Source organism: Anguilla rostrata, chromosome 15, assembly GCF_018555375.3.
Source record: "Anguilla rostrata isolate EN2019 chromosome 15, ASM1855537v3, whole genome shotgun sequence".
NCBI lineage: Eukaryota > Metazoa > Chordata > Actinopteri > Anguilliformes > Anguillidae > Anguilla > Anguilla rostrata.
The window spans coordinates 36,075,452-36,088,715 of record NC_057947.1 but is presented as its reverse complement, the minus strand read 5'-3'; the positions used below and the strand labels follow the sequence as shown (position 1 = coordinate 36,088,715).

Below are 13,264 nucleotides of genomic sequence, written 5' to 3'. Positions count from 1 at the left end.
GATGGAGTCTCCCGCTCTACACACGTGGGCGACCAGGAAGAGGAAGTCCAGCAGGTCTGCTAGCTGCAGGGTTTGTAGCCTACGCTCCTCAAATGTGCAGGAAACTTCTGCACCACAACCACACATTCCCGTTCCTCTAGCACAGAAAAGGCAGAAAGTCCACTCTTTTACGCAAACACACTCATGCAGTTATTTTTTCAGTGATAAAAATCTTGTTTTGGTCCTCCTACAAGAACTTGCATTTGCATATCAGACCAGTACCTTCAGTTAAAACAGGCAAAGCTTTTCATTATTTTAATTGCGTTCAGAGTCAAAAATATATTGTCTCCCTGTCTGGGGGGAGGCAAGCTTTTAGAGAAAGTGTTAATTGAAGCATCTTGCCCCTGTTTTATATGAGCTTTGAGAAAAATGTGAATTATAAAAGGGTCCCCTGTGGTGTAAGAGCTTTTTTACTTTAATGGTAATGTACCTGTAAATCTGGAACCACGCGGACTGTTCAGCTGGAGCTGGTTGAATTCCTTGAGCTATTCCTGTTCAGCTGAAAACTGTCTGTAGAAATAATCCCAAGCCCCTACAGCGACTGACGACATGGCACTTCTGCTTGGGAAATCTTGTTGAAATGTTGGGTGGGGGCTGTGGGGGGGGGGACTTGACTGGAACATTAAGATGTGTTCGTACTTTACTGCTCTAAATTGGGGGTGTCAAATTAAATTCCCAGGCTGCAGTGTCTGCGAGTTTTCGTAGTTTCCTTTCAATCAGCTGCCAATTCCTTTGAATGATTTAAATGAACTACTGGTGCTGAGAACACCCAGAAAACCTGCAGAAACTGTGGCCCTTCAGGACTGGAGTTTGACTCCAAATATTGGCCATAATTCTGGGCACAAGACATTGTGTTATGCAGTTTATGACATGAAAACATAAGAATGTTTGAGGCCATTGAGCCTGTCTAGGCATGTCATTTTACCTGCTGTCTATGAATGAAGTCCTGAAGACCTTCATGTAGCAGAGGAAGTATCTATCACATCTAGTATAAGGTAAGCATCATAGCTATCACAGAAATGTTGTGGAAATGTATCTTCAGTTGTGGGCTAAGCTGTACTGAAAAAGGGGCGTGAGATTATTTGTTGAATCAGAGATGAGAGAACACAACTGGAGGAATCCAATGCATTCATAAACTCGGATGAGATGCAGTCCCTCTCATATTTCAATGTTTCATCCTGACCTTTGCAAATTTTACTATTTGCATTTTACACAATTTCATGCTTGCACAGTGAAAAGAGTTAGAAACCTCTTTCCTTATGATCAAAGTTAATCATTTCTAGGTCCTGCTGCTTTTGATTAGTGACATTGTGCTCCTGGTCAGTTTGAAAAAAATGATATGGAAATAAATATTTCCATGTTTGTGCCTTTTTGAATTTATAATTGTGAAAGCGATGTTCTCCACTGCTATTCTTCAGTCTGGATAAGAGGGTCTACCAGGTGGTTTTAATAAAATGTAATGTACAAATATGACTCTGGAATGCAAGTGGAATAGAGTGGAGGCAAAGCTTGATAAAGCCCTAAAAGATTTAGCATTGGAATGAATTTTGCTGTTCTTAGCAGGCAAATGTTGCCTTTGCATATGAAAAGTAAATGGTGCATGTGTGGGTGAGGTAACAGGTACCAGGAGCTGATTGTTTGCAAAAGGACTTAAGGCTCTTTCGTTATGAAAATAAATTACCATTTAATCTCTAACCGCTCCATATATTCTCCCATTTTAACTCTCTCATAGGGAACTGAATGCTGGCCAGTGTACTGTGTAAATTATCTTCATGATTTCCAAATTATGAAAATGGCGAACGGCTTTACTCGTGCCAGTCAGTCAGTGATACATTTTAAAGAACAGAACAAGAGAGGATGTGCTGCCTTCACTTTTTTCGTAGAAAAGGAGGAAGTGATATCCACTTATTTCCTGTGGCCAGTCAAGAATAGAGTCCTTGTCTTGCAAAAAAAACAAAACATGAACACACACTGGTGACATGTCAAAGCAACTGTCTGTTTGGCAACCTGGCTCAAAATTTTGAGTAAGTGAAAAAAAGGTGTTAAAAAGATATTATCTTGTGATGAAGACACTACTGAAGTTACTTGTTTATTGTGTTTATCTGTAATCCTTCCATGTTTAGGTTTGTCCTGAACTTTAGATGATAAAAGTACCAATTTATAAAAGTGCTGTTTTCCCCATTTTTTCATAATGAGCTTGGAAGTCATTGAAATTACATGCATAAATATCTTTATTTTAACAATTATATTCTTTTCCTTTTTTCTTTCCTACTGCCAGTCTGCATCTTCCATCAGTGCTGCTGCTGCAGCTGGACCCACACAGAACACGGCAGCTAGAGGTATGTGCATTCCCACAATGCCCTCTGCGGATCAGAGAGGTACATCTCACACCTGCTCGCCCGTGGCTGTCTGGCACATTTCTCAGGAAAGAACATTATCTCAGACACACAGATTCTTAGAAAGATAACATTGGAAATTACAGAAAATCTCTCTGGCTAGAACTGCCTGTAGCCCTGGCCTGTCTGCTGAGTGCCATTGCATCAGTGCCGTTTTAAGCAGATGTTTTCATCCAGAGCAGCTTGCATAAGATTCACACATTATATATTTATACAGATGCATATACAGTCCATATCGAAGCAATTTCAGGAAATGTTGCTCAGGGTATAATGGCAGTGTCAATACTTGGGAATCGAACCTGCAAACTTCAGGCCCTGTTCCCTACCCTTCATACTGCACTGCCACCCTGTAATTATCTGCCACTCTTTTGCGGGTGTCCAGCCATGGCCCATCCATAGGAATCTGGGATGTCCTGGCTACGGGTTCCAGCCACCAGTGATTCATGCCTCTGCAAGCAGAGGGGACATTTTTTTTAAAGCATTTTCTTCAGATAAAACTGAAATTCAATTTACAACAAACATTTATGTAAATCTTAGGACTCCTTCTTCAATTCAAAGACAACTAGCATGAAAACAGGGTGACCAGATTTCTTGTAGGATCGATGATGAAATCTGGTCAATAAAGAAACAGGTCGAACTATGGGCCAGTCCCAAGAGAAATGGGACGTCATGTTACCAAACATATAAATATGCAGACCTGAGATTGAATGTCAAATATTTAGCTTGAAAATAAATGGGTTTATTGTGCTAACTGCAATATTTAGGCAATGAGGAAACCCAAATCATGTACACACACACTGTATTTAGAAACAATAGACAGTTTAATTATACAAATCACTAAGCATGTGGGTAGACCTTTTTGTTTTCCAGTAAATATAAATGAAATTACTTGCTGCCAGCATTGCCTCTGATTTTTTTCATAAGGAACTCTTTAGTTCCCCATTGCATTTAAAAAGAGAACTAACTTGACATAGACTTGTGACTTTTAAATGAGACAACTTCCTAAACTGCAGAACCAGTTTTGTAACTACCTCTTCTTTAAGCACTTTTTTTTTTTCAAGCACTGTTTTACACAACACATAATCCATTTCGCAAACACGGTAGCTGAACACAGCCTATCCTGAACATCCGAGTTGGAAATTTTCTAAAATAAAAATATTTATGCAGTTGTTGTGCTTGGACTTTAAATAAATAAATACGATAGCACTGGACAGCGCCAGCATTGACAGAATGGCTGTTTAAATGTGCAGTACCCAATCTAACCACACTGGCAGAGTTAGACCATATCAACCCATCTGCCACAGGTCTGTAAGACAGACACTATATCAACCCATCTGCCACAGGTCTGTAAGACAGACACTATATCAACCCATCTGCCACAGGTCTGTAAGACAGACACCATATCAACCCATCTGCCATAGGTCTGTAAGACAGACACTATATCAACCCATCTGCCAGTCTGTAGACGACACTATATCACCTGCCACAGTCTGTAAGACAGACACCATATCAACCCATCTGCCACAGGTCTGTAAGACAGACACCATATCAACCCATCTGCCATAGGTCTGTAAGACAGACACTATATCAACCCATCTGCCACAGGTCTGTAAGACAGACACTATATCAACCCATCTGCCACAGGTCTGTAAGACAGACACCATATCAACCCATCTGCCACAGGTCTGTAAGACAGACACTATATCAACCCATCTGCCACAGGTCTGTAAGACAGACACTATATCAACCCACCTGCCACAGGTCTGTAAGACAGACACTATATCAACCCATCTTCCACAGGTCTGTAAGACAGGCAGCTGGTCACAAGGCCTAGAGCTGGAAAACTATTGCTCTTTGGCGTCAGTATTGAGTAATGAATGCAAAATGAAAAATAGCTGTGTGTGTTAGTTAAATAGCAGTAAACGGGTTTAAGTTCCTTTCCTTTGTAGAAAAACACATAAAGAGTAGGCTACTGTAGGAGAACTTAAAGAATGTTTAATTTGAATAGCTGTGTGTGTGTTTTCATATTTTCTGACTCCTGACTGGATTATAGCAGCATCCCCTGCTTTACTTCGATTCATGGAATATGTAAATAAGATACAAACACATATTCCTATAGTGGACAAGATTACACAAAATCTATCAAGTATATGAACCAGTGGTAACCAACTCTGTTCCTGGAGATCTACCGTCCTATAGGTTTTCATTCCAACCATAATTTGGCACATCTACTAATTAGCAGCTCGACGAGATCTCTAGCTGTTGAATGAGGCGTGCTTTGTTCGGGTTGGAGTAAAAACCCACAGGATGGTAGATCTCCAGAAACAGGGTTGGTTGCCACTGATATAATCTATATTCAGCCTTCAGGGCTTGCAGTGGGGCCTAAGGGTTATGAATCAGGGCTTGCAGTGCGGCCTAAGGGTTATGAATCAGGGCTTGCAGTGCGGCCAGGTTGAATCAGGGTTGCAGGGTGGAGATCAGGGCTTGCAGTGGGGCCTAAGGGTTATGAATCAGGGCTTGCAGTGCGGCCTAAGGGTTATGAATCAGGGCTTGCAGTGGGGCCTAAGGGTTATGAATCAGGGCTTGCAGTGGGGCCTAAGGGTTATGAATCAGGGCTTGCAGTGGGGCCTAAGGGTTATGAATCAGGGCTTGCAGTGGGGCCTAAGGGTTATGAATCAGGGCTTGTAAGTCCAAAGCTTTATTTCCAGGTGCAGTACCCTGTCATAGCGTCCCCTTGGGTGTCCTACGCACAGCCAGTTTTTGATTGGTTCACCCAAAAGTCAGAGATTCCCTCCTGGTCCACAATCTCAATCTTTTGCGTACCCCACGCCCCGCCCCCAGTTCCCCCGCACAGTTCTCTGGAACAGATCCATGATGGGAACTGTGGCTCCACTGCTGGTATCCTTGAGAAAGTTATCTGTCCCTAACGACTTCATAAAATATCCAGCCGTCTGAGTGGATTGTGTGTAAAAGCGTAATCTCTGTGCGCGGTCGTGGATAAGAGTGTACGCTTAATGTGATACGGAACGCTTGCAGCGGAACGCGGAACACGGAACACAAAGTTATAATCTCTGATCAAAGACGGCACTTTGAGAGGCAAACAACTCAAGCAGCTAAAAGCAGTTCAGAGGGATTTTATTTTCAACATTGTAGTAGAAAATGGAGTTGCAGAATAGATTAGGCTGATTCCGAAGCACAAATGCACCTCTCTTTATAACAATCAGACACTCCAGAGTTATTTTTGGAGTGCCTCACCAGAGAATGAGTTACGAAATAAGGTTGACTGAAGACTAAGCAAAAGGGAAATGATTAACATGCAAACTGTGGGGTTTAAAAAAAAAATATTTTAGTGTATAATCACTTTATGTTTCCAGAGGGTGTAAATATGAATATAGAAATTTTATGTAGTCAATTGTTGTGTCCTTAGCTGGAGTTTCAGCCTCAGATTTAAACCCTTAAAACACAGAGCTTATAACAGGAACAGCGAATGCTTATTTCACAGATTTGCACATCTGCTGAAGTTATAATGCAATTCTGTGGTTTGAACTCCAGGCACACATCCTGCAGTTGACCTACAGTTCAAAGTTATAAATGTAAATGTCATGTTACTAAATATTAACTTAAATTTTATATTTTGTGCTGGTACTTCTTTCCTTGATAGCAGTGGTCTCAGGTTACCTGTGCCACAGAAAATAGCTACAAACCAAAAAAAAAAAAAGAAGGTAAAATACACATTTAGCCACTGGAGGTATGAAGTCTCTGTGCATGGCAGCAGACTTTCCGATGTGGTCAGGCTGCAGAATCCCTGGCAGTCGTCTGACAGGCAGAAGACCAGCCTCTTCAGACCGAATCTTGGACTCCCTCCCATCCCCCCTCCCGAGTACTCCCACCTTCTATACTAATTTAGGTTGTGGTTTTTCTAACAGTTTTAGTTTATATTGTTTGTGGTCTTATGGTTCTCTTCTTAGTGCTTGTTATGTGTCCCTTTAGAATTTGGATTTTTGTGCTTGGTAATGCAGCCCCAGCCTGAGAATATTGTTGTTGTTGTTTATGTTGTTGTTGATGATGCTGTTGTTGTTGTTGTCGTTGATGTTGTTGTTTTTGTTGTTTTTGTTGTTATTGTTGTTGATGTTGTTGATGTTGTTGTTTTTGTTGTTGTTGATGTTGTTGTTTTTGTTGTTGTTGTTGATGTTGTGGTTTTTGTTGTTGTTGTTGATGTTGTTGTTGTTTTTGTTGTTTGCCTGATTGGGCATTATTGCTCATATTAATCAGATGAACAAACTTTTTGTGAGTTACTCTAGATACGGGCTTCTACCCTTGATTTGAAGGACTATAGCTACATAAGCAACATTTTTTATTTCTAAGATAAATTCTGATTGCTCTCGAAAATTGTAACGCTTACAAACTACGCGTTTCCTGAATACTTTACACTATTGGCTTGCAACTCAGAGAACTGTAAAAGTGTGTAAAAATAAGTGTTTCAATTTCTGCGGAACTATAGCATGATGAATATTTGCCCTCATGTTTGACACCTCGGAGAGAAGCCATTTCCTCCAGGTACTGTTGATCTCCGCCAATCAGCTTCATTAGAGGGTTTTTATCTTCCGCTAAAGTGTCTGTCAAGTCTAACTCTCACTCCCCCTCGCTATTAATATTGGATTCTCATCCTATTTCCATGTGATGTTTGTCTTCTAGGCGAAAAAAACAAAAAAACAAAAAAAAACACCTTCTTCCAACAGATTGAACAATATGCGACTTGGGATTTAATGTAATTCTTTTCCTCATGCGCTGTTTAATAAGAAAGATTTAATGCGAGGGCGGTTCATGTGTGATTTTAATGGAAGTCACACTTCCACGCCGTGCTGGTGGAATGCAAATATAGGAGTTAGCTCTGTAAAGCACCTTGTGCCCCGCGGTGCTAGTCTCCGGGGTGCAAGCCTGCACAGATCAAAAGGGTCATGTGCTCGTCCCGCAGGACATGGACAGATGCTTTTTTTAAATTCAAGAACTGCATAAAGATTAAAACCATGGAGCGAACGACGCGTTTCGCCGGTTGTTGCTTTGCTAGCTTCGCTCACTATATAGGAGTATGTAAATAACGGGGAGTTCGATATGAACAGTGTGCTCCCATCAGATATTGATGAAGAACAGTGTGCTCCCATCAGATATTGATGAAGAATAACGACTTGCAGATAAATGATTGATAATCATTCATACGACAGCCTGGGAGGCCAATTAAAGGCAGACAGTTTGCCAGCGGGTCACGCCGTATTTTTAAAAATTATTAACAAACCCATGTCCTGCAGGTTTTTGTTCCAGCCATATGCTACACCACCAGATTTCACTGAATATTTTACCTCCCTGGTTCAGGAAGTAAGCTCATTAGTGAAATCTGGTGGTGTTGTACATGGGTGGAGCAAACACCCAGAGACACTGTGACCTGCAGGACCTGGAGTGGCCCTGGGTGAAGACGGAAATGCTCGAGTTGATCCCCTCCAGCATTTATCTGTTGCTCTTTTGACTGCAGTTTCTCACAATCGCCAGCAGGGGTTTTGGGCGAGTGGCGTTTGTCATTCCTGAGCTGGTGGGGGACGGAAATGATCCAGAGGGGTTTTTATGCTGTGCTTATTAGGGGTCCTACGAAAAAGGAACCCTATTGTTTTTGTTAGTATTATTATTATTATTATTATTATTATTATTATTATTATTATTATTTTCCTGGAAATGGTCAAATAACTCAAAAAGTCCCTGACCAAAAATGATATAAATGACCCTGACTAGAAAAGGCTGGAGCCGGGCCTGATTGAAGCAGTTGGAACCTTTGAAAACATCAGAAAACGCATTAAAAATTGATGGAAAATAAGGTAAATATCATGAAGGAAATAATACAAATACAAAATATGTATGAGGCCATTTAAAAAAACATAAATGTTCTCCCTAAAAAACATGCAGTAATTATACCTTTTATATGGTCATAGGTACACATGCAAGTAGAGAAAAAATTTGGTTCATTCAAAATCATTCATAAACCCATGTCCTAACCTTTCTTCAAGCTGCTAAACACAACCGTAAACTTGCCTCTCAACCCTCAGACTTACTGTTTTCCTAACCCTAGCAGTACCCTAGTTTGAGCCCTAAACCGTAGTTGAAGTCATTGGTACCTTTGAAATCATCAGAAAACCCATTTAAAATTGATGGAAAATGAGGTAAATATCATGAATGCTAAAAATCAAATGCAAAATAATATGTATGAGGTCATTTAAAAAACAAAAATGTTCTCCCTAAAAAACATGCATTTATTAGACATTTTGTAAGGCCAAAGGTACACATGCTACTAGATAATTTTTTTGGTTCATTCTAAATCATTAACAAACAAATGTCCTAACCGTTCTTCAAATTGTTGAACACAACCGTAAACTTGCCTTAACCCTCAGACTTACCGTTTTCCTAACCCTAAACCTAGCTGAACCCTAGTTTGACCCCTAAACCCTAATTGAAGCCATTGGTACCTGTGAAAACATCAGAAAACCCATTTGAAATTGATTGAACACAAGTTAAATATCATAAAGACAATAATATATATGCAAAACAATATGTATGAGGTCATTTACAAAACATGAATGTTCTTTAAAAATCATGCAGTTAAAATACATTTTGAATGGTCACAGGTAGACATGCTAATAGACAATTTTATTGGTTCATTCAAAATCAATAACAAACCCATGTCCCAACTTTTCTTCAAGCTGCTGAACACAACCGTAAACTTGCCTCAACCCTCAGACTTACCGTTTTCCTAACCCTAACCCTAGCTGAACCCTAATTTGAACCCTAAACTCTAATTTGAAGCCATTGGTACCATTGAAAACACCTGAAAACCCATTTAAAATGGATGGAAAACAAGGTAAATATCATGAATACTATAATTTAAATGCAAAATCATATGTATGAGGTCATTTAAAAAAGAAAAATGTTCTCCCTAAGAAAAAAATTCATATATTAGACATTTTGTATGGTCATGGGTATACATGCTACTAGACATTTTTTTTGCTTCATTCAAAATCAATAAAACTCATGTCCCAAACTTTCTTCAAGCTGCTGAACACAACCGTAAACTTGCCTCAACCCTCAGACTTACCGTTTTCCTAACCCTAACTCTAGCTGAACCCTAATTTGAGCCCTAAACTCTAATTTGAAGCTATTGGTACCATTGAAAACACCTGAAACCCCATTTAAAATGGATGGAAAACAAGGTAAATATCATGAATACTATAATTTAAATGCAAAATCATATGTATGAGGTCATTTAAAAAAGAAAAATGTTCTCCCTAAGAAAAACATGCATGATTTAGACATTTTGTATGGTCATGGGTACACATGCTACTAGACATTTTTTTTGCTTCATTCAAAATCAATAAAACTCATGTCCCAACCTTTCTTCAAGCTGCTGAACACAACCGTAAACTTGCCTCAACCCTCAGACTTATCGTTTTCCTAACCCTAACCCTAGCTGAACCCTAATTTGAGCCCTAAACTCTAATTTGAAGCCATTGGTACCATTGAAAACACCTGAAAATCCATTTAAAATGGATGGAAAACAAGGTAAATATCATGAATACTATAATTTAAATGCAAAATCATATGCATGAGGTCATTGAAAAAACAAAAATGTTCTCCCTAAGAAAAACATGCATGTATTAGACATTTTGTATGGTCATGGGTACACATGCTACTAGACATTATTTTTGGTTCATTCAAAATCAATAAAACTCATGTCCCAACCTTTCTTCAAGCTGCTGAACACAACCGTAAACTTGCCTCAACCCTCAGACTTACCGTTTTCCTAACCCTAACCCTAGCTGAACCCTAATTTGAGCCCTTAACTCTAATTTGAAGCCATTGGTACCATTGAAAACACCTGAAAACCCATTTAAAATGGATGGAAAACAAGGTAAATATCATGAATACTATAATTTAAATGCAAAATCATATGTATGAGGTCATTTAAAAAAGAAAAATGTTCTCCCTAAGAAAGAAATTCATGTATTAGACATTTTGTATGGTCATGGGTACACATGCTACTAGACATTTTTTTTGCTTCATTCAAAATCAATAAAACTCATGTCCCAACCTTTCTTCAAGCTGCTGAACACAACCGTAAACTTGCCTCAACCCTCAGACTTACCGTTTTCCTAACCCTAACCCTAGCTGAACCCTAATTTGAGCCCTTAACTCTAATTTGAAGCCATTGGTACCATTGAAAACACCTGAAAACCCATTTAAAATGGATGGAAAACAAGGTAAATATCATGAATACTATCATTTAAATGCAAAATCATATGTATGAGGTCATTGAAAAAACAAAAATGTTCTCCCTAAGAAAAACATGCATGTATTAGACATTTTGTATGGTCATGGGTACACATGCTACTAGACATTCTTTTTGCATCATTCAAAATCAATAAAACTCATGTCCCAACCTTTCTTCAAGCTGCTGAACACAACCGTAAACTTGCCTCAACCCTCAGACTTACCGTTTTCCTAACCCTAACCCTAGCTGAACCCTAATTTGAGCCCTTAACTCTAATTTGAAGCCATTGGTACCATTGAAAACACCTGAAAACCCATTTAAAATGGATGGAAAACAAGGTAAATATCATGAATACTATAATTTAAATGCAAAATCATATGTATGAGGTCATTTAAAAAAGAAAAATGTTCTCCCTAAGAAAAACATGCATGTATTAGACATTTTGTATGGTCATGGGTACACATGCTGCTAGACATTTTTTTTGGTTCATTCAAAATCAATAAAACTCATGTCCCAACCTTTCTTCAAGCTGCTGAACACAACCGTAAACTTGCCTCAACCCTCAGACTTACCGTTTTCCTAACCCTAACCCTAGCTGAACCCTAATTTGAGCCCTAAACTCTAATTTGAAGCCATTGGTACCATTGAAAACACCTGAAAACGCATTTAAAATGGATGGAAAACAAGGTAAATATCATGAATACTATAATTTAAATGCAAAATCATATGTATGAGGTCATTTAAAAAAGAAAAATGTTCTCCCTAAGAAAAACATGCATGTATTAGACATTTTGTATGGTCATGGGTACACATGCTGCTAGACATTTTTTTGGTGCATTCAAATCAAAAAATCATGTCCCAACCTTTCAGCTGCTGAAAACCGTAACTTGCCAACCTCGACTTACCGTTTTCCTACCTAACCCTAGCTAACCTAATTGACCCTAAACTCTAATTTGAAGCCATTGGTACCATTGAAAACCTGAACCATTTAAATGGTGGAAAACAAGGTAATATATGATACTATAATTTAAATGCAAATATATGTATGAGGTCATTTAAAAAAAAAAATGTTCTCCCTAAAAAACATGCATGTATTAGACATTTTGTATGGTCATGGGTACACATGCTCTAGACATTTTTTTGGTTCATTCAAATCAATAAACATGTCCCAACCTTCTTCAAGCTGCTGAACACAACCGTAAACTTGCCTAACCCTCAGACTTACCGTTTTCCTAACCTAACCTAGCTGAACCTAATTTGAGCCCTAAACTCTAATTTGAAGCCTTGGACCATTGAAAAACCTGAAAACCATTAAATGGATGGAAAACAAGGTAAATATCATGAATATATAATTTAAAGCAAAATCATATGTATGAGGTCATTTAAAAAAAAAAATGTTCTCCTAGAAAAAATCTTATTAGACATTGTAGGTCATGGGTACATGCCTAACATTTTGGTTCATTCAAAATCATAATCATGTCCACTTCTCAAGCTGCGAACACAACCGTAAACTTGCTCACCTCAGACTCGTTTCCTACCTAACCTGCTAACCTATTTGAGCCTAAACTCTAATTTGAAGCCATTGGACCATTGAAAACACCTGAACCATTTAAAATGGAGGAAAACAAGGTAAATATCATGATACTATAATTAATGAAAATCAATGTAGAGGTCTTAAAAAAAAATTCTAAAAAAAATCAATAAAACAGCAACCTTTAAGGCGAAACTAACTTCTAACCCAATTACGTTTTAACAAAACCCTAGAACTATTTGACCTTTAAACTCTAATTAAATTACCATTACACTGAAACCTAAAATGAAACAAGTAATTCAGATATATAAACAAATTCTATTATGGCATTTAAAAAACCCTAAAACCATTATGATAACATTTATGTCATATAAATTAGAATTTTTTAAAAATCATAAAACATGCACTTCTTGTGTCAACGTAATTGCCTCACTGTTACTTTCTAAAAACCTGCCATCTATTGACCAACCTAATTGAACCGACATTGAACACCAACCCAAAATTTGAAAACAATAATTAGATATAAATTAAACAAAAATATTATGAGGATAAAAAAATTTCTAAAAAATTATTAGACATTTTGTATGGTCATGGGTACACATGCTACTAGACATTTTTTTTGGTTCATTCAAAATCAAAAAAACTCATGTCCCAACCTTTCTTCAAGCTGCTGAACACAACCGTAAACTTGCCTCAACCCTCAGACTTACCGTTTTTCCTAACCCTAACCCTAGCTGAACCCTAATTTGAGCCCTAAACTCTAATTTGAAGCCATTGGTACCCATTGAAAACACCTGAAAACCCATTTAAAATGGATGGAAAACAAGGTAATATCATGAATACTATAATTTAAATAGCAAAATCATATGTATGAGGTCATTTAAAAAAGAAAAATGTTCTCCTAAGAAAAACATGCTGTATTAGACATTTTGTATGGTCATGGGTCACATGCTACTAGACATTTTTTTTGGTTCATTCAAAATCAATAAA

The 13,264-nt window shown here is 38.2% G+C and overlaps 1 long non-coding RNA gene across 1 annotated transcript in view; it reads left to right on the top strand.

The window, feature by feature from the left end:
• The first annotated feature begins 706 nt into the window (after positions 1–706).
• LOC135240754 (uncharacterized) overlaps positions 707–13,264 on the top strand; it is a 19,030-nt gene continuing 6,472 nt past the window's right edge. Inside the window, exons 1-2 of the long non-coding RNA XR_010325772.1 lie at positions 707–2,063; positions 2,318–2,378. This is a non-coding gene — a long non-coding RNA (uncharacterized LOC135240754). The remainder of the gene's footprint in view (positions 2,064–2,317; positions 2,379–13,264) is intronic.